Source organism: Dermacentor albipictus, chromosome 8, assembly GCF_038994185.2.
Source record: "Dermacentor albipictus isolate Rhodes 1998 colony chromosome 8, USDA_Dalb.pri_finalv2, whole genome shotgun sequence".
In the NCBI taxonomy this organism is placed as follows: domain Eukaryota; kingdom Metazoa; phylum Arthropoda; class Arachnida; order Ixodida; family Ixodidae; genus Dermacentor; species Dermacentor albipictus.
Window position 1 is genome coordinate 107,328,918 of NC_091828.1, and position 22,647 is coordinate 107,351,564.

Consider the following 22,647-nt stretch of genomic DNA (forward strand, 5'->3'; position numbering starts at 1 on the left):
GTCACACTTCGCCGAGTAGTTCGTCGTGTACCGATTGCCGCAGAACTGGCGTTTCGCCCTTTGCTTCACTCGGAACTTAGCCATGACTTGCTATATTGTGTAGGAACACAATCTAGGACAATGAAGTGACGAAACAGTAACTTTAAATGGCGGTACAACGCGTCGCTGCAGTGTAAATACGATGTCAGGTCGTGCGTCCCCGCTTGAGAATTTGTTCAATTTGAATAAAGAAATGATTGCGATCACCATTGCTCAATTCTATCAACCTTTAATATACGTCGCCGTAAACTTATCTAAATGTATGCTGCATATTCGAGCACAAACATAAGTTTGGTTTAATGATTGAAATGTAGGTTTCATATTTACAAAATGTAAGTTTGGGTTTCAGAGAGGTTTGCCAGTACTTGTATAACCATCGTAACTTTTGAACAGAAACAGATAAAAGCATAATTTTTGCAGCAGCACAATTCTGAATGTCTGTAGGTTGTTAAAATTAAAAAAAATATATTTCACTATTTTCGAACAAAAACATCGTTTACACGGTTGGCGACATACCTTAACGCTCACAAATACCTTAGCCTTCCCATAAATAATGATCTGTCATGGGATATGCATGCTAATGCTAATCACATGTTAGGATATCTTCATCGTAGTTTTTCTACTGTTCCGACGTCTATAAAACGAACACTCTACAAAATCCTACTTTGTTCAAAACTACAATACACATCTGCCATAGAAACTGGTGTGTACATGCAGTGGCGTTATGAAAAACAACAAAAAAAAGCTTGGGTAGCCCAAGAATACCACCACGTGAACATTCAGTGGCGTCCACAAGGAAGGAACGACGCAGCAAGTGAAATGTAGGGGTGAGGATTCACATGTTAGCATAGAGCACTCTAAGGATCACAGATGCCTGTGGAGTGTTCCTTTTGTTCTTTAAGTTACTGCGAATTCTGTGAGGTCAAGGAGACTGTCAGTACACCTCCACCTGCTTTTATGATGCTCGTATGGTAAGCTCCACTGACCTACGAGTTCTACGAACTGCATTTTATTGCACTCTTTTTTTAAAAACTGTTTTTATAGAAAGTTCATGGGTGTATGAAAAAATAAAAGATAAATGACAAATTATGTGACATCAACATCAAAGAAGGGCAATTGATTGATTGATTGAAAGCTTTTATTCAAAACAGGAAGAGAGGTAGAGTCCTTATGGGGCTCCGCAGTGGGTGGAGTCTCTATTCCGGGACCCCATTGGTACGATCCGCCAGCTTAGCCCTCTGGACCAAGGCCTTTTCGGCCTGAAGGTCCGAGCAACCGAGCAGCGTCGCCTCCCACTCCTCTCGGGTTGGGTTAGGGTTGAGGGGAAGAGCTGAGTTTTGCTGACAAGCCCAAACCATGTGGTAGGTGTCAGCCACCTCCCCACAGTATTGGCACTTGCCAGAGAAGGAACAATCGAAATGTTTCAAGATTGCCGGGCACAATAAAGTGTTAGTGAAAAGTCAAATCAAGATCCGTTCATTAGCTTTGCCAAGCCCTTTTGCAGGAGTTGGGTATTGGCGATGCCTATCTTTGTAAAATGTCGTGATATCTTTGAATGTTACAAGATAAATGCCTTCGGATTCCAGGTACTCACGGTCTAACTGGGACGCCCGGTCTATGAGTGCTCGGGCCGCCGTGTTCGCGGCTTCATTCCCTGCTAGGCCCTGGTGGCTCGGAGTCCAGACCAGACAATGGGGAGTAGGATCAATTCCCCCGTTGCTGTAGTTCGCCAATATTCGTTCGGCTAGTGGGGTGATCCAGCCAGCTTCATAATTTCGACAAGCCCCGCGCGAGTCGGTTATGATAAATTGAGACCGGGGGTCAGAGGCAGCCAGGGCAATAGCTACCTCTTCTGCATGTGTTGAGCCCGAGGCTTTGAAAGTGAGCCCATCTACTTGCTTTTCTTCGTGAATGACCGCTGCCGTATACCACCCCCCGCGGCGTGGACCGGCCACATCCACGTAGAAGACTCCGCGTTTGTTGCCGTAGTGGCGTTGCAAGGCGTCCGCCCTCGCCTGGCGACGACCACTTTGGTCTTCCCTATCCATTTTTGTGGGGAGGGGTCGAACTCTGATGGCGCGTCTCCAGAGTTCGGGCACTCGGACCCGCTCCTGAATGTGAAAGGTGTGATTCAAGTGGAGCCGGTCCAACAAATGCCGTCCCGAGTTTGTCTGAGCTAGACGTGTGTACTGGCTGGTAAGGTGGGCTTCCTTGAGCTCCTGAAAGGTGTTCACCACTCCCAAAGCGAGAAGTCTCGCGTTCGAAGTTGTGACAGGGAGGTCAAGGGCCCTCTTCATCACTTTGCGGAGGATGACTTCGAGTTTGGCTTCATCATGTTTCCGCAGATAGAGATACGGGACCGAATATAGAATTCGGCTTGTTACGAAAGCATGAGCTAGCCGCACAGCGTCCCTGCTTCGTAATCCCCCTCTCTTGTTGGACACACGCCGGACCATTCGGCCCACTTGGTCCCCAACCTTGCGGAGCTTTTCTAGTGTTGTGTCGACTCTTCTTTGATTGTGGATAAAGAGTCCGAGAATTCTGAGCTCCTTGGCCTCGTGTATGGGACCACTAGCCAAAAGGAGATGTATTTGTATAGTGTCCTTAGGTGTTGGTCTAAGGTGCACAAATTCTGATTTGTTTGGTGCACACTGAAGTCCACAGCGCTCTGCGTAGCGATCCACTACGTGGGCGGCTGCTTGCAGGTTTTCCTCTATATGCCCTATGTTTCCCTCTGTGGCCCAGATGGTGATATCGTCGGCGTACAGCGCATACTGTACGCCTTCAATACCGTTTAGCTGGGCCGGGAGATGCACCATCGCAAGGTTAAATAGCAGCGGGGAAAGCACAGCGCCTTGTGGCGTCCCCCTGGTGCCCATTTCGTAGGGTCCATATTCAGTGTCTTGGATTTTGACGAGTGCGGCTCGATCCGTCAAGAAATCCTTGATATAATTAAATGTGTTTTTGCCACAGTGGGTCTCACGGAGGTGTTCTAAGATAATGCTGTGTTTAACGTTGTCGAAAGCTCCCTTTAGATCTAAGGCCAGGACAACTTTGTCGTTGTGAGGGTGCTCCGTGGGCTGTAAAATGTCGTGATTGAGTTGTAATAATATGTCTTGTGCCGACTTGTGTGGGCGGAAGCCGAACATGGTGTCTGCAAAAGTGTTACGCTTTTCCAAATATTCGGAGAGCCTATCTCGCACCATCGTCTCCATTAGTTTGCCCACACACGATGTGAGCGAGATAGGTCTCAGGTTGTCCGTATTAATTTCCTTTCCTGCTTTAGGAATGAAGGTGACAAGGGATGTTTTCCAATCGAGGGGTATGGGAGTCTCCCCTTTTCCATATGGCATTAATGTAGTCAAGAAGGACTTCATACGCGCGATCAGGGAGGTTGGCCAGCAGCTTCACTGTGACCTTGTCCCGACCGGGCGCAGTGCCTCTCTTCATTTTGGCTAAGGCTGGCTTGAGGTCGTAGAGTTCGAACGACTGATCCATCTCTGGATTATCTCGGCCTGCATAGAGATATTCCTGACCTCGAGGGTCCTGCTTGGTGCAGAGATACTTGTCCCTTAAGGATTCTGCCAGTTGTGCTGTTGTGCCCTGGAAATTGTGTAAAGCACGTTGTAGGTGTTTCTGTGTTTCTCCTCGAGATTGAGCGGGATCAATCAAGCTGCGGAAGAGCTTCCATGTATTCTTCCCTGACATTTGTCTGGCTGCCGTGTTGCAGCGATCAACCCAGTTGGAATCAGCTAATTGAGACGCATACTCGGCAGCCCGCTGGGTCAGGTCTGTTATACGTATTTTCAGTCTTTTGTTGTGTTTTTGTCGCTTCCATCTTTTCGTGAGACTGCGGCGAGCTTCCCAGAGATGGAGTAAATGATTATCCACCGCTGGACAGTCCTCCGCAATCTGTATGCTTTTCACATGTTTCTTGAGTGTTGTCATAAGATTTTGAGCCCACGAGCTGTACCCTTCCTCGAGAAGACTGGCCTGCGGCAGGGACTTACGGAAAACAGTCCAGTCCGGCAATTTCGCTTAAGTTATTTGCCTTTTTAGGGGCCGGGTATGAATTAAAGTGTTAAGGATGCAGTGATCGCTTCCTAGCGTGTCTTCGGTGTTGTACCACTCAACGTGTTGTATATGTTTGGAAAGCGTGAGATCGGGACAAGTGTCCCGAGTCGCGGAATTTCCAACACGTGTTGGTTGTGCTGGGTCGGTCTGAAGGGTTATGCCTAACGTGGAGAGGCGCTCCGCTAGCTTCCTACCGCGCACCTCCTCCTTCCTGTAACCCCACACCTTACTTGGAGCATTGAAGTCGCCCAAAATAAGTAAGGGGTCCCGACCAGCTATCTTCAGTGCCCGGGTGAAGCTGTCTGCAAAAGTGATATGTTTTAGCTTGGGCGGACAATATATGTTAAGGATGTGTACTTGTGGGTCAGAGCGTCGCAGAGGTAACACTGTGACCATGGTGTACGAATAAGTTGTCTGTAGGTCTAGGTCTACCTCTTGTGCGGTGTACGCTTTGTGTACAAGGATGCAAGTAGATGGATCTCGCTGAAATGCATTGTACCCTGAAATTTTAGCTGAGGCCCCTGGTTCCTGTAGAGCCACGATGGCTGCTAGAGGTTGCAATGTTTCTAAGTAGAGACGAAAACGAGGGCGTTTAGTCCGATTCTTGAAGCCCCTACAATTCCATTGTACGATTGACAGTGGTTCCTGTCTTGATTTAGCTTGCCTTTTTCTAGATCCCTGCGCCATGATTAGCATTAGTAGATTCTGGCTGGCTATGAATAACCGTGCCGGCACTCTGTATGGTATCCAGTGAATCAGCAAATTCTTCATGTTCCTCGTCCTCCGTTACGCGGAGGAATTTGCTCGGACGCCCGGCCTCTCTAATGGGACCGGTGCGGCGGAAGAGTCTTGGGTTACTTTGGATCCATGTTTTGATGTTTTGAGTCACCTGCTGCGTGACTATTGTGGCTATTTGCTGTGTTTGCAGTTGAATGGCAGACTGGACTGGCTCACTGATTAGGTTTGGGAGTTGAGCCACCTGCCCCGTTAAGGCCTTCATTTGCTGCTCCAGGGCGGTAACCCGGACTTCTATGTTGTTAGTAGGCGACGCGCTTGCCGACTTTACAGTGCTGCCCGAGCACACAGGTGCAGAACCCCCCTCGTCATCCATGGGTCCTCCCGGAATCGGACTGTTCGTCCTGGCATTTTCCAGTGCATGAATTTTGCTAGCTAGCTGCGCGTTTTGTCTCCTGAGAGCTTCTAGCTCTTTCCGCATCTCGAGTTTCATTGGGGGAGATTGGGAGGAGGGAGAGGAGGAATGAGAGGCGACTCCCGCCCAGTTGCTCACCTGTTTTGAAGAGGGGGAAAATCCCCTGCTTTGAAGGAAGGCGGCTGCGTCGCGGTCTCGGATTGTACAGCATTTTGCGTCTTCTGCTCCTTCTATCCCAGTGGTGCTTGTCCGGACTTGCCTGTCTTCTTTTGTTGTGGTGGTTCTTGTAGTCCTCCCCGTTGCTGCCGCGTTGATGGCGTTGCCGCTCCTCTTGCTGGGGTCGTTGATCCCGGCTGCTTATGTTTCCGGAATTTTTCTACACACTCTGCGGATCCAGTGAGGTGGGCTCCTCCGCAGATCATGCAGGATGGTGCGCACTCGTGTTCTGCAAGTCCGTCCGTTGTGAAGCCGGCTTGTTTGCCACAGAAGCCGCATCTTCCTTCCTCTGGGTGGGGGCAGTTATGCACATAGTGGCCCACCGTGCCGCATCTGTAGCACGCGGGTATGGTCTTCTTATACTCCCTTACCGGAACGCATTCATAATTGTATGTAACGGGGGAGTCTTCGGCCTTCAAACGTTACCACCGCCACGTTAGTAGTTCCCAATTTTCGGACAAAGGCGATCTCGCCCTCCCTCCAGTAAAGCTTGGGCTTGAGAGAGGCGGAGGTTTCATCCTCGCGGACGTTGATCACCCCCTTGCATACCTCTCCATTCAGCTTGAGATGACCGCGGAAGGGATAGGAGCGTTCCCCTACCTGCAGGCTGAAATCTTTGATCAGCTTGTCAGCTATCGGTGTTGTCTGGGTTCCGCACACGATAACGTTCTGTTCCCATACGGGCCACACATTGAGATCCTCGGCGGCTACTTCACCCACGTATTGGGCCGCCGCCGATCCCACGTCACCATGCTTGAAGGCCATCTTCAGGTCCAGGGTGCCTCGGGGCTTCAGCACCACGATTAGGTCCTCGGAACGGAGTCTGGGCGTCTGTTTCGGGCGCCAGTTGCGAGCCGTCTTCATTTGCAGCAGTGGCGCAGCGCGAGCACCGTCCGTATTCCCGGCGCGGAGGGAATTCCCCGCCGCCGATGACGTCGGCAACGCCGCGCCAACGCAGCTTTTGGTCGCCATGTTCGCTTGTTGCTTGCGTTGCCGCAGGCGTACAAGTGCTTGAAGACGTTCACTTTCGGTGGGCACGATGTCCTCATCTCGGGGTTTGTGCTCGATTGCGGTCCAATTCATGGATGTCGGGTCGTACCCGTTGATCTTCTGCGTCGCCATGTCCGGAGAACCTCCGACGCTGGCTGCGCCGAGCTTAGCTCTCGTTAGGGTCAGCTCAACCGCGGCATGATGCGATCTTGAGATTGACGTAAGAGCGCTGAAAATTGGTCCACCTGCCTCAGGTCGGTGTCTGCAGGATCCTTGCGATGTTCGGCGTCGGATAAGACCAAGATATTCGGCGTGCCGTGTGTTGGCCCGCGGTTCCAGTCTAAAATCGACGGAGCCGATGCGTCGCACGTCCGACCTCACGGAACGCCTCCAAGCGTCCCCCAAGAAGGGCAAGAAGAATCCAACCAGCGCAAGTGATCTTTTTCTTATATGTGAATAGCTTCTCTGGCCCTTTTACCCGTATTTGCGGTGGTCGGTTGCTTATGGCCGGTGGCCAAACCTTTGCCGCCAAAAGGTGCCGATGCAAAGGCCATATGCTGTCACACGACAGTTGTGATGCTCAACCTAACTAGTACAGCTCTGTGAGGCGTGCACTGCACCGTGACCGCTCGGAGTGTCCGAACACTTCAATGCTTCGGTGGAGTGCTCATGAATGACTGCACTCAACTTCTAATTAAAGCAAATACCTCGCTGGAATCACTCGGCTATTCGCCCCTATTGACAATCACTATTGTTGTACGCACACCTATTTCTTTCTCTTGTGAAATTTTATATTTTGAGAAAGTCTAAGCAAGTGTTCGCAAACGAGAAGCTATGAAAAAAGAAATAGAAATATTCGCATTCACTTACTACTTATAAGTGAATATTTATAAAAAAATTTGTCGGTGAAGTACACAGCCAAGACTTTCTTCAGTGCTCCACTTAAAAGGAGAATGTCTGACAAAAAGTCACTGAGTGTGATGAGTGTCTCGCGTGTAGTTCTGAACACTCCCTGTATCAGAAAACAGCAGGTAAATTTTGTCAATGAGTCAGTGTCTCATTATAAAACTATAATGTTTGTTGACAGCTTGTATTTGTACATATATATATGCCGGGTGTCCGAACTACCATGTACCAAGATTTAAAAAATATGCAAATGCCACATAGCTGGACAGAACCAAAGTAATGTCGGCCGTCGCTTGGAGATACTCATATTAATTTCTTGCATTCCGCCTAATTACATATTTAGAGTTCGCATATTAACCAACTTGTCAAATATAGTTAGATTAAATGTGTCAGTGAGGAAATTGTAGAGCAAAATGAACTTCTGATACAGCTTTCTGTTGCTCACTAGGTGCTACATGAAAGTTTTTCCAAGTGTGAAAGAAGCCCGCAAATACACGCAAAAATGGGGCGTGACTGGCTGCTCGAGCAAGCGGTTGGCTTCGTTAATTAAGCATCCGACGTGATGATTCCACATTAATTTACGCGTTATATCCACGCCTAAATACTTACATGATCTTGTCGTTTCTAAAGCAACATTATTCAGGTAGTACACAGGCAGGTTATCTTATAACCGGGATGCTCTCATAAATTTATACTTGCTAATGTTGAGTTCCATTCACCACAATCGGCACCGATTGCTGCCGTTACTAAGGTCGCCTTGGAGCAGGGTGATGTCGTATTCGTTAGTTATTTCTCCTAAGACTATACATTTATCTCCAAATAAGTGAACGTCATAATTTATTGCTGAAGGTAAGTCATTAAGATGGATAAGGAATAACAGAGGTCCCAGGACGGAGCCTTGGTGCACACCAGGCTGGACGTCGCTATGTGGTCAGTTATGACCATTAGCTGTCACGAACTGGGAATGGTTAACGAGAAACTACTCTATCTATCTTAGAACATTATGATCAAGGTTTAATTTGCTTAGTTTATAAAGTATATGGCACATTTTGTCAAAGGCTTTTGAAAAATCTAAACAGATGCAATCGGCAAAAGAATAACGGTCAAGTATTTGGTGTTGTGTTTGAGTAAACGTTAATACTTGCGATTCGTATGAGAATGATTTTTGATATCCGTGTTCTGATGGCGAAAAAATGAATTAGACAGAAGAAAATCTGCAAGGTTATTAAAGATATGTTCTAGTAGATTGCAGCAGGTACTGTTTAATGATAATTTGTAGGTGATGTTTTGCTGGCGGATTTGGGCAAAGGAATAATTTTTTCTGTTTTCATTCTGACGGAACAGTATATGTGTTTAGCGATTGTTGGAATATTTCAGTTAATATAATGAAATTGTAAGAGCAGGTGTTTGTCAGAAATTTAGCACTGATGATACCAAAGCCGGGCGACGAATGTATCTTCAATGAATCTATTAGTCAAATAACACTGGAAACTTTAACAGTCACTGGAGACAGTTAAAAAGTAAGTCACTCAAGACAGGTAGTTCAATATCAGTAGTGCACAGGAAATTTTTAACAAAGGTATTATTCAGGAAAGTTGCGCATAGGTTTTTGGGAACAGGGTTCCCAGGGCAATTGTTAAGAGCGATAGAATCATCAGAAAGCGGATGTATGACGCGCCAGAATTTTTTTACGTTAGTTGTCAACGTAGATGGTAGTGTGGTTGCTAAGCATATTTCTTTAGCGAATTTGAGTGTGGCTACATAAGCGTTAGATGCTAATGTGTAGGCCTTTGAACATGAGCCTGTGGGAGAGTGCTTTGCAGAACGACAGTCTTGTTTTTTTGTTGGATAGCCGCTTTAAATGATTGTTGCACCAAGGCGCGCGCGGGTCGCAAGTTATAGTACGGGTTTGGATGTGCTTATTGATTAAGTGATTTGCCTCTGTCGAAAATATATTCCGGTTTGACTGCACAGTAAGATGTTCAAAGTCGCTCAATAATATGTCAAGAACTAGACTCGTCTCCCTATTTATTGCTTCAAAGTTAGCTCTCCTATAGTTTGTAATGACTTTTTACTATTTGGAAGTTTCGGAAATCGAGTATTAAGATAAATATTTTGTATTAGATGGTCACCAATACTGGATAAGTAATGGATGAAAGAGGCTTAATCTGGACGGTTGGTTAAGATCAAATCGAGAGCGTTTACGGAATTGGATGCGATTCTTGTGGCTTGTGTAGCTAATCGAGTTCACGAAAATGTAGTACAAATATCCTAGAATTCTTCTGAATCAGAAAAGGATACTAAGTTAGGTAGATTGTTGTTCCAAACTATATTAGGAAAATTAGAGTCACCAAATAAGAAAAGAGGTTAAGAAAGCTTTGTCATAATAGAAGCGAGTTACATCATGGCATGTAGTGTGTCCGTCGTGCACGCCTCTGCCTCCACTTTGAGAACTAGCCCAGTTGCAAGTGCATAATCGTAAAATACACAAAGAATAAGAAAAGCATGCTTGTTAACTTAACATGCTTCATGATATTACGATTACCAATCGCTTTGGTCCGCATGGCAATATTTTTTCCTCACACATATGCCCTAATCCATCAGAAAATTATGCACAGAAGCGTATAATGAAAACACGCACCGTCGGACCACTGTTGCTTTCCAGCATCAGGTTGTGCTGCTGGTGTTGTTTGTACGAAGAAAATAGTAGGTACTCGAATAACAACAATGCGTGCACCGGAAGGTACTCGTCGCCATTGTAATAAGGAAGGCCCGCCAGGCATATATCCGCAATAAAAGCGAATCTCAAATAAAAAACTTCGGAAAGAAAGCCTGGCCTGATCTCCACTTCTACATTTCTGGCTTCCTCGACCAGTAGATTGCACACGCGATGGAGGGTGAACGCCTTGATAATGCTTGCGAACATCAGGACCGCTGTCCACCATTCCCAGCCGCGCCCCCAGCTGAGACAGCTCGATATGGTGGGGACAGGTCCCGTCACCTGGGAACGAGAACCGAGGAAAACGTAAATAGCAAAGGAATTAAGACACTTGATAAGTATAAAACCATTGCAAAATATTGGTGTAAAGAACTAGCTTAATGCGGCAGGTGTGAACAATGCGCCAAAAAGTAAGGCAGTGCAGAAAAAGAACACCATCACCATCGAGCTATTATCACGTAATATACAAAGTTAAGGTAATAATGAAAATGTTGTATCCCTCTGCAAATCCGACGAAGTGATCTAAAACAATACTATCACAACAGCACTCTTCTCGTTTTCAGGTTGAAGATTGTATTAACACAGCAAGCTGGGCGAGTGGGTGGTTGAACATATTCCTAAGCGTGGACAGCGCAATACAGACAAAGGACAAAAGGAAGTGCGCGATACGAGTGCAGACTAACAACTAGTTTATTTTTTCACACAAGTGATTAAATATACAGAGAATACGATCATGTGAAGTACCGTGTACAAGTGGTGAAAGAGTGTCAGCCTATCTTGCCATTCGAAAACTCTGTTTCCTTAGTATGCTGAGAGATAGAAGTCTGTCTCCCCAGAGTATGTCCCGTCCCCCCAATGTCCCGTCTGCCCAAAGTACTTTTTGCCACATGAAAGTAGAATAACGTAGACCACTACCACCGAGCATGCCACAAGCTGCCCCGTGTGTTTGACGCGGGGCAGCTTGGACGCCTTTTAGGTCTATTGGCGCGATTGGAAATCTTGTTTAACGAGTTTTTAGCTGAAAAGAAGACTTGTAGACCATGTTTCATGGTTGTCTTTCTTTAACGCATGCCCCATCTGATGTACATAAGGGATAACTGCAAACTTTTTTGCCGTTTGGATCTGTTTCTGGGGTGCTTCTTCTTTTCTATGTTCTTCACTATCCCTTCACATATTCATACCACAAGAGATATTGAAAAACTGACTTTTTATAGACGATTAAGCTGTTTCAAAAAGCTCAGACTGGCGATTTGATGGCCTTCCTTAGCATTGCCTCTTTTCACTAGTTTTGAGTTCGCCGGCGCGTTGTTTAGAATGGGTTTTGTTGTCCTGAGCTACTACTCCCAACAAACACATTGTGCGGTTAATATTTCCTGTAAATCCAAAATTAAATTTCGTTACTAATCGGCAGTTCATGAGTAAATCTGAGACTCATTCCTTCCTTATCAAACGCTGCGAGAATAACGCCAATATCTTTCGAACTTGTTTTGGAGTGGATAGCTGCTAAGTAGTCGTCAACAATCATGAAGCACTTAATCATTGTTCATGCCAAAGTGCTCTCAAGTTCCCGGTCAACACTGCCGAGAAAGATCTTGCCAAGAGTTGGTGCGACATGAGAGCCAATGCAGACCCCCTGCTCCTGAATCCCAACTTCGTTATCCCACATAATGAACGTGGAAATTAAATAAAAACGAAGAGTTCAAGAAATGACTGAACCGGGACGTCAACCTCATTCCTGAGCTTAAACTCATTGTTATCCATAATGCATCTTTGTTTGTCGTCATCAGCTGATTTCCAGAAAGGTAATATTATAAATCTGTGACGTCAATGATGAAGCTTGTGCATGCTGGATACACCCCTTATTGAAAAAAAAAAGCGAACTTCTGAGTTTTTTACTTTGAATGGGTCTTCTACCTGGAGCCCTGTCAAGTTTTTCTGAATATAACCGGAGACTACGCGTTGCCAAGTGTTTCTCTCAGACGCAATTGTGCGTAAATGTTGCTCAGGTTTATGCTTTTTTTGGCTGGAAGAAAGCGGAAGAGAAAATTCCTAAGCGTACAGCCACAGGGCTAGACGAGGTTCCCATTAGGCTGATAAATGAACTAGGACCAAAAAGTAAGGAAGCTCTGGTGAAAGCAGTGGAAAGAACTTTAAAAGATAGACGAATACCAGACAGCTGGCGACAAAGTAGAATGAATTTGATTTATAAAGGAAAGGGGGAGAAAGACAGAATTCACTCGTATAGACCGTTGACCATTACATCGGTAATATACAGGCTTTTGAGAGAGATTTACCTAGAAAATACCCTTTGCGTTGAATGGGAAGGGATGAGGAGCGAGGAGAAAGTTCATATCAACAAGGGCCTGAGGCAGGGGTGCCCTTTATCCCCGCTGTTGTTTATGATGTACATGGTGAGGATGGAGAGGGCGCTAGAAGGAAGTAATATCGGGTTTAATCTCTCATACAAACACGCGGGTACAGTAATAGAGCAGCAACTCCCAGGTTTATTTTATGCGGATGACATTGTGTTGCTAGCTAACAAGCAAAGTGATTTGCAACGTCTGGCTAATATCTGTGGACAGGAAGCCAACGATTTAGGCTTGAAGTTTAGTGTTAGAAAATCTGGTGTTATGGTATTCAATGAAAACAGTGAACATACAGAGGAGTTACAGGGCCAAGAAATACCTCGGGTAACAGAATATAAATACCTTGGTATATGGATAAACGAAGGCAATGGATATATGGAAACAGGAAAAAACCATTACAGTAAAGGGGAAGAGAAATGCAGCCATAATGAAGCACAGAGCGCTACGGGGATACAATAGGTACGAGGTCCTCCGAGGTATGTGGAAAGGTGTAATGGTTCCAGGACTTACTTTTGCAAATGCGGTTGTTTGCTATTAATCAGGGGTACAATCAGGACTCGACGGGAACCAAAGGTCAGTGGGTCGCCTCGCATTGGGCGCTCACGGGAAGACTACAAATGAAGCTGTGCAGGGTGATATGCACATGGGCTGGACTAGTTTTGAAGTGAGGGAAGCTTGCAGTAAAATTGAGTATGAAGAACGGCTGAGGAATATAGAAGAAAGTAAATGGGCTGGGAGAGTGTTCAGGTATCTGTAGAGGAAAAACATTGATTCACAGTGGAGGAAAAGAACTAGGAAGCTTACCAGCAAGTATGCGGCCTGTAGGGTGGACAATACAACAACAAAGGTCAAGCGGAAAGTCAGAGAAGCTGAATTAATCTCATGGGTGGCGGCAATGGAAAAGAAACCTGCCATGAGTAACTACTTAAGCGGAAAAAACGAAATCAGGAAAGAAACCATTTATGATAACTCAAAGGGAAGCTCATTACTTTTCGAAGCGAGATCAGGATGCCTTAGAACACGTACCTATAAAGCGAAATATAAGAAGGAAGAAGAAGCATGTGCTTGCTGTGGTAAAGCTAGGGAAACGACGGAGCATGTTTTATTAGAATGTGAAGACGTCTACCCAGCGGTCGATTTAGGCACCACTGGCCTCCTTGAAGCCCTTGGGTTCGGAGGGAGCAGTGGTAAAGCAAACATGTCCGCAATAGACATTAGTAAGAGGCGACTGGAGGATTGGTGGAAGAAAAGTAGGGAAACGACAAAAGACGGAGACGTACAAAAGAACAGTTCGCAATAGGGGATCAGAAAATTTGGGCGTGGTAGTTCAAAGTGTTTTTTCTTTCTTTTTTATTGTTATAACCTAGGTAGAATATTAGGCAGTATAGTAGCAAGAGCTTGGTGGCGCAACCCACCGCCCCGTTCCAAAGGGGACGCTCATAACATCCATCCATCCATCCAACCGACGAGGCGTTCATTTCAGGGATCGCCAGCCGTTTGTGCGCAGGCGCGAGCAAGAGAGAACACGAGAGAGAAAATCTGGGGGCTTTTGCTCCTTGAATGTATGACTCTACCTAGGCACTACGCAGGAGGTTTCTTAGCACGTGTTTCGTGCCTAGGCGTGCCGGCATTTCGGAGTGGGCCGAGTTTACGGTCGGACCATAGAGAAAGAAATTGTCGGACGCTGGCTGCCAGTGCGGTATGATGGGTGAAGCAGCGGGGCAGCTGACGCCCGGTTTCGCGACCGCTGTGTCGGGCAGACTGTCTCGCACCTGCGGCGCTCGTGCTACGTCAGCCGGTCGGGGAGGATCATAGCTTTGTCGCACCTTACGGCGATCTAGAAGGCAGGGCGCCTTAACGCGCGCGGTTGAACGTAAGTGGCCGAAAGGCCGTCGACCAGACGCAAGACAACGAGCTACCCACGATTGGCGCCGATACTTCCCGGAACGGCACCCCTCCAACGCCGTCGTCGGGCATCGGAATGTGTGTGCCTTTGTGTACGTAAACTGTTCTGCGGGGCGGCGGCAAGTTGGCGATGAGTAAACGAACAGTCGCCTCCCCGTATGGCCGGCGGACCGAGTGTATAAAAACTGCTGTTGTGCGAATGCTGGACACACTTCTCTTGAGCAGTCATGTTAGACTGATACACTTCTCTGGTGCAGTCATGTTTGACTGACACTCTTTTTCTCAAGCAGTCATGTTAGAGTGATTTAAATACTGTAAATAAACCCATATTCCTCGTTCTCGATTAGAAGCAGTTCTTCCCTTCATCAACGTCCTCAGCGTGGATGAGTTGGACGACGGCATCGGCCAGCTACCATCTATTTCATGCCCGACCCAACCATTACAACTGACTGACAGCGGTGAGATGGACTTTGCAACGTGGTGCTGTATCTGCGGTGAGTGCTTGATTCTTGCATTGAATCTCTAGGCTTCATTTTGTGGCTGTGCTGTTTAGAACAGTAGGGAAGCTAGATTGTTGAGTATTAGCTAGGTTGTGTTTTCTATAGCTAGATTTAGAGAGCAGAATCAAGGCAGTAAAGCAGCAATCATAGAGTTAAGGACACTGCTGAGAGACGAATTGTTGATTGTTGGTGAGGAACTTGGCCTAGATGTGCGCAAGGAAATCCTAAAATCGGATATATTGGAGCTAATTTCCGAAAAGGCCAGTGAGGAACAAATTGAAATGGGGTTTGAACTTCTGAAAAAGAGAGAAGAACGAGAGAGAAAAGAACAAGAGAGAGAGGAACGCGATAAAGATCGCGAGTTAAGAAAAATGCAACTTGAACTTGAAGGCAAACGTTTGGAGTTGTCTCAAGGAAGTGAAGGCGCTCTGGAACGATCAAGTGAGGCAGAATCGTACCGCATGGATAGGCTATTAAAGCCATTTGAGGTCGGGACCGACATAGGCTTGTTCCTAAGCAATTTTGAAAGGACTCGCGAAAAGATGAACTTCGGCCCGAGTACATGGCCACAGCGGTTGCTGTCTATGTTGCCGTGTGAGGCGGCGGAAGTAATCGCCAGACTGAGTTCTCAGTATGCATATGATTATGCAAAAGTTAAGGCTAGTCTCCTGAAGAAATACCGCCTTTCAGCCGAAGCTTTTCGGCAAAGGTTTAGGAGCACAGGAAAGAAACATAGCGAGAGCTATCCGGAGTTTGCATATAGCTTAAAGGCCAACCTTGTCGTGTGGCTTAAAAGCGCGGAAGCGTACGACAGCAGAGACATGATCATTGAATGCATGTGTCTAGAACAGTTTTACAAAACCATCCCCCAAGCTGTGAAACTGTGGTTGCAAAACAGAGGTAATGTAAACACTGTGGAAAGGGTGGCTGAATTAGCCGAAGAGTACGCAACCCGTAGAAAGTTGAACGCCGAGGAGGCAAACTGGGATGGTCGAAATGGACCGCGGAAACCATTTCCGTTCAAAAGGGGTGCGCAGACTAGACGATCGGAGCCTGTAGACATGGCGGAAAAGCCTGCAGAAAAGAGCGAGGAGAAACTTAACGGAGAAACCGCACAAAAAGAACAGAAAAGAAAATTCGAATCGTTTAGACCAATTTGCTGTTACAAATGCCACAAACTGGGACATATAGCTGTAAACTGCGAGAAGTCTAGCGTAGTTTTCTCCTACGTGGAAAAAAAAGATCAGAATATGGAACTTTTAAGTCCATATCTTCACGACCTGCAAGTTAATGGAAAGCCATGCCGAGTGCTAAGAGACAGTGCCGCCACGATGGACATATTCCATCCGTCTTCCGTGACGGTAGATGACTTCACCGGAGAAGTAGCATGGATAAAACAGGTTGTAGAAGAACACAGCGTTTGTCTGCCCATGGCCAAAGTCAAAATCAGTGGACCATTCGGGGAGCTAGAGACTGAGGCTGCAGTTTCTAAATTTTTGTCACTGCAGTATCCTTACATCTTTTCGAATCGTTCGAATCAGTTACTGCGTGACAGAGGGCTCAAACTGGGAGAGGGCATAGTACAGGCATTGACCCGAGGCCAAGCTCCTAAGATCGCGGCGCTTTCGACTGAAAATGCACAAGCTCCTCCAGCGGAAGCAGAAAAGGGGATAACTTCAATACCCGAATCCGAGCTAAATCCGAGGGACAAAAGAACAGTTGAGGAGAGCCTGCCAGCTGACCAGCTCAATGAGAACGTAGCACCAGAGTGTCAGGGTTCTAGCCTGCAGGAAGAGCAAGCTGACGCCCTCACAAGCGAGACAGGGCCGTTATTATCACCGGCCTCAAGGAACTTCGATCAGCTCTTACGTGTGGATAGAGAATCACTGGCAGCTGAGCAAAAGAATGATGAGAGCTTAGCTAAATTACATGACACAGCTAAAGAAGGCATTGCTAGGCGCAACGTGACGATACATGAGAGAGGAGGATTGTTCTATCGGCACCACAGAGATCGAAGGGGTAGGATTTTAGATCAGTTAGTCGTACCTACTAAGTATAGGGAGGACCTTTTGAGTCTCTGTCATGGGAATGGGTGGTCCGGCCACCTAGGCATAAACAAATCAAAGGAAAGATTGCTTATGGAATACTACTGGCCTGTCTGTTTCAAAGACGTAGAAAACTTTGCAAGATCATGCGACGCCTGCCAGCGTTCTGGTAAACCAGGAGAGACATGAAAAGCTCCACTGAAGGTAGTGCCCTTAATAACAGAGCCTTTCAGACGACTTGTAATAGACACGGTAGGGCCTCTTCCAAAAACAAAATCAGGCTACAGCTACTTGTTTACCATGCTGTGTCCGGCTACCAAGTTTCCAGAAGCAATCCCTTTGAAAGAGCTCAGCTCCGCCGAAGTAGTAGACGCGCTTTTGACAGTGTTTGCACGAGTTGGGTTTAAAGCCGAAATTCAGGCAGGTCAAGGGTCAGTATTCACGAGCGCACTGACTTCCACATTCTTGCAGAAGTGCGGGGTAAAGTTAATACACAGTTCTGTCTATCACCCTCAGTCAAACAGTGTTCGCTTAAATACCCTGTGTAAAGCACAGAAGAAATTAGGTGCACATGAGAACATATTCTGTTTTACTGTCAAATGTTTTGGCTGGTGGACTGGCCTTCGTCAGAATGACACCAGAGTCAACTTGACCACGGCTGGCCTACCAGCCGTGGTACCCGAATGTGCTAGGAAGCGTTTTGTGTTTATTCGTATATGCTATACCAATGCAGCTGGTGCTTTGGCACCATTGCATGCATATATATATATATATATATATATATATATATATATATATATATATATATATATATATATATATATATATATATATATATATATATATATATATGTGTGTGTGTGTGTGTGTGTGTGTGTGTGTGTGTGTGTGTGTGTGTAATGCAAGGATGTGGTTTCATGCCCCACCTGTGACCAGTTCTTTTTTTTCATCTATTTTTATTTCCATTAAATATACACTATTTTATTAAATAAGTACAAATTACTTCCCCTATGCTGTCCTTGGTGTCTGTGTTTGCTTCTAATTAAAATCGGGCCCCTCAGTTTCCTTTATTCTGTTCATAAATATGTATATAACTCTACAACTTGACCGACTTTCCGCACATTTTTTTACACTTTGATACTTCTAAAGCTAACACACCTAAAAAAAGCTTGATCGGCTGTGTTCACGCCGATCACTTTACGTGTGCAAAGTTGATTCATGTTATTAATAAAAGGAAGTGTTAGCTCGGGGGTTCCTATCTGATTACATTGGAAAGGGAAACTATTTTTCTTGGCAATAGCTGCGCTAAATTTGATGAGGTTTTGACATTTAAAAGAAGTTATAATCTAGGCACTGTTGGTAGTCAATATCCGATCGCAGTGGACGGTACGTCGATCCTTCCTTCATGGCTCCCGGCGACGACAACCGGACTCCCCCGGCTCCGACAACTGCTGCCACTTCGACGACCTACATACATCACTCTCCCTGCTCCCCGTGATCCTGGCGTATTCTCGGGCAAAGATGGGGAAGACGTCGATGACTGGATGAGCCTGTGTGAACACGTCAGCCGCAATAACGGGTGGGACCCTACTATTATGCTCGCCAACGTAGTCTTTTACCTCGGTGGCACACCTAGAGTTTGGTATCACACGCACGAAGATGAGCTCACCAGTTGGGATCCACTTAAGACACAGCTTCGGTACTTGTTCGGCAACCCCTACAGTCACCAACTTGCCGCGCAGAAGGCGCTTTCCGGCCGTGTGCAGACGTCAACAGAGCCCTATGTCGCATACATTCAGGACGTCGTTGCTCTGTGCCGCAAAGTTGACACCCGCATGACTGAGTCAGACAAGGTTGCCCACATCCTCATTGTCATTGCCGATGACGCCTTCAACTTGCTCGTTTGCAACAACATAGCGACGGTGGATGCTGTTATAGAAGAGTGCCGCCGCCTGGAACTCGCTAAAAGCCGAAGTATTGACCAGCAGTTTGCCCGTCTGCCCAACACCCCAGCGACATCTTCCTGTGCCGACACTCCTCGTCCCAACAACACTGCCGTTGTTACCAGGATCGTCCGGCGTAAGATCGAGGCCGCCTATCCGGCTGCCTTCGACTCCAGTCCCACCAACACATCTGCAGTCACGGTCTCACTGATCCAGGCAGTTGTCCGTCAAGAGTTCGAAAACATGGGTCTTAACACCATCTGCTCGGCCCATCGTCCTGATACCCGCCCGATTCCGCCCCGTCCCGCACCTTCTTACCCACCACGTTTCCGCAACCCATCTGAATGGCGCACTGCTGACGACAAGCCCATTTGTTTCCACTGCCATCGAATCGGGCACATTTCTCGGCACTGTCGCAGTCGATGGAGTTCCCCGACGCGGTCTACTTATACCGCCTACTCGCGCCCCCCAGGTGGCCCTTCTCGTCGCTATGCCGCATGCTCCCTATGCCGCACGCTCTGCTAATTCTCCTGCACGGAACCGCTCCTATTCTCGTTCGCCTTCGCCCCAACAACGACAATCTCGCTCTCCCCAGCCCCGTCGCTCCTATTCGCCGACTCCCTTCGGACGCCGCTCCCAGCCGGAAAACTAGACGATGCAGCGCCTCGAGGTGACGCTGCATTGCTCCCTACGCCGCCAAATCCTCTACTGACGTTGCCCACTCATCTGAACCTTCTTGACGTGCAAGTCGACGGTGTTTCTGTGTCTGCACTCATAGACACTGGGGCGCATTTGTCCGTAATGAGCGCTGACCTTCGTAACCGGTGGTGGTGGTGGTGAAAACTTTATTGAAAATGCCCGGCGATTTGGGTGGGGTGGGGCCATAAGCACCCCAGCCTAGGTGACGGCCTCGAGTCCTTGGACCCGGGCGGCTTCCTCAGCGTGCCGGACGGCCCACAGTTGATCGGCGAGGTCGTGGCTAAGCAGGGCCGCCTCCCAACGCGCCCCTCGGTTCGAGACTGCCATTTCTATCCCGTTCGTCGGAGACTCCTGCTGCTGGCCACCGGCGCATGCCCACAGCATGTGCTGCAGCGTCGCTCTGGCTCCGCACGCTTTACAGTCGTCGGACGGATATATGTCGGGGTAGCAGAGGTGAAGGATGACCGGGTTAGGATATGTGTGTGTCTGCAATTGCCTCCAGGCAACCGCCTGTTTCTTGTTTAGGTTGGCGTGCGGTGGTGGGTATTTACATCTGTTCAATCTGTAGTATTGCGTGATGTCTCTGAAAGTGGTCATGCGATCCCCCCACGTCCACTCCTGCATCGCTCTCGCGGTGGGCGAGACGTCGGGATTGCCGGCGGGCGCCGCGGCTCGGCATGTAAGTCCTCGAGCCGTGGCGTGGGCCGTCTCGTTTCCCGAGAGCGGAGGGTCCGTGTGGGCGGGGGTCCATACGAGGAAACGGTCGTTTTTGCGGCAAATATTGCCCTGTTGAATTTGGAGAATGTGGGCCGCTTCCCGGGAGATCCGGCCGCTAGCATAGTTGCGTATCGCTGCCTGCGAGTCGCTGATTATCACCTCGGCATCCGTGGTGGCCACCGCGAGGGCTAACGCTGCTTCCTCGGCCGCCTCCGTCTCTTCCGTGCGTATCGTCGCGCTCGCGACGCAAGTTCCGCTATGGTCCGTGACTGCAACCGCGAAACCACGCTGCCGCTCGTAACGGGCCGCATCTACGTAGACAGTTTCCTTGTTGCTGCCGTATTTCTTTTGTAAATCTCGCGCGCGCCTGTTGCGCCGGCCAGCGTGATGCGTCGGGTGCATGTTCTTGGGCAACGGCGAAACGGCGATGCGCTCGCGAATCGGTATGGGTATCGCAACCTTTTCGCCCTGCTGTGTGTAGTAGCTGATGCCCAGCGTCTCGAGAATGTGTCGTCCGGTTCTGCTTTTTGACAAACGCTCGTACTGCGCGATGTTGTGCGCTTCTATTATCTCGTCTAGGGTATTGTGTAAACCCAGTTCGAGAAATTTATCCGTGCTGGTATTGATCGGCAATCCTATGGCACGTTTGTACGCCTTGCGGATGAGGCGGTATAGTTTAGTTCGTTCGGCCACCTGCCACTTGAGGTAGGAGGCGACGTACTTTATGTGACTGGTTACGAACGCTTGTACCAGGCGGATCGTATTGCTTTCTTTCATTCCGCTATGTCTGTTCGTGATGCGTATCAGTAACCGGATCGTTTCATTGACCGCACGCTCTAGTCTGCGTACGGTTTCGCCGTTGTGGCCGTTGGCCGACAGGTACAAGCCCAGTACCCTAATTTTGTGAACATGCGGGATGATGGTGCCGTCAGATGTGACTACTCTAATTTCTCTGTCGGCGTGCTCGGCTGCGGAATCGGAGCTCCTGGGTTTGCGACCCCTGCGCGTGGGTCTGTGAAGCAGGAGCTCCGATTTGGCCGCGGAGCATTCGAGGCCCGTGTCACGTAGATACTCCTGCACCGCGTCGACGGCCGCCTGTAAGGTTTGCTCTACGTGGCCGTCATTTCCCTCAGCAACCCAGAGCGTAATGTCATCGGCGTACAAGCTGTGGTGGAGGCCTTCTATCTCTGCCAGTTTCTGGGGTAATCCGAGAAGCACGACGTTAAAGAGCATGGGCGAGATGACAGAGCCCTGCGGTGTGCCCGTGCAACCTATGTCTATGTCTTGCGATTCCAGTCCGCCGATCACTATGCGGGCATGGCGACCCGTAAGGAAGTCCCGTACGTAGTCGTACGTTCTCTCGCCCAGTCCCAATGCTCGTATGCTTTCAAGTATCGCAGCGTGTTTTACGTTGTCGAACGCCTTTTTGAGGTCAAGACCGAGTATTGCTTTTGTGGATCGCGTGGGATTGTCTACGATGTGGTGTTTGAGTTGAATCATGACGTCCTGCGTAGAAAGGCCACGACGGAACCCCAGCATCGTGTGCGGCAGCATGTCTCGGTCCTCGAGGTAGTTGGTAAGGCGAGTGAGAACCGCGTGTTCCATGACCTTGCCGACGCAGGACGTCAGGGATATTGGTCGAAGACTGTCGATTTGTACCCGTTTGCCCGGTTTGGGGATCATAATTATGCGCGCCGTTTTCCACGAGCTCGGTATCGCGCCGGCATTCCAGCACACGTTAATGTAATCCGTCAGCCGTTCTATCGACTCGTCGTCCAAGTTGCGGAGCGTTTTATTGGTTACGCCGTCCGGGCCCGACGCCGATTTTCTGTTGAGCTTGTGCAGTACCGCCCTCACCTCTGCTACGCTAAAGTCTTTATCTAGCTGCACGTTACTCTTCCCCGCGTACGCCGGATGCGAGACGGGGCTAGTTGCCTTGACGTAACGGGTTCGCACGGCTTCTAGAAAGTCCGCGGATGTGCCTTCGTAGTCGTGTACTAGCTTGTTAATCTTATGAGCGTGCGCTGATTTGGTCTCCTCAGGATCCAAGAGGTGCCGGAGGAGGTGCCATGTCTTGGCCATTCCTAGCTGATTTTCCATACCGTTGCACGTCTCCTCCCATTGCGTTTTGCATACCTGCAATGCGTGGACTTCTATGTCTCTGTTTAGCCGTGCTATGCGTCTGCGTAGCGTTCGATTGTGTCTTTGACGCTTCCACCTGTCCTGTAAGCTGCGCTTGGCTTCCCACATGTGTAGGAGTTTACTATCTATCACCTCTAGGTGTGCTTCCTGCGGTACTTCCCGCGTTGCCGCTTCGACATCCCTCCTGAGCGTCGCGGTCCAGCTCTCGATGTCGTCGATAGCATCGCTGCCGCGAT

At 48.2% G+C, this 22,647-nt stretch overlaps 1 protein-coding gene and 1 long non-coding RNA gene across 2 annotated transcripts in view; both read left to right on the forward strand.

Moving 5' to 3' along the window:
- The window catches only part of mwh (multiple wing hairs), a 349,065-nt gene that overhangs the window by 16,233 nt on the left and 310,185 nt on the right, over positions 1-22,647 (forward strand). The window lies entirely within an intron of this gene.
- Positions 14,734-22,647, forward strand: part of LOC139048966 (uncharacterized) — a 28,074-nt gene continuing 20,160 nt past the window's right edge. Inside the window, exon 1 of the long non-coding RNA XR_011508045.1 lies at positions 14,734-14,859. This is a non-coding gene — a long non-coding RNA (uncharacterized lncRNA). The remainder of the gene's footprint in view (positions 14,860-22,647) is intronic.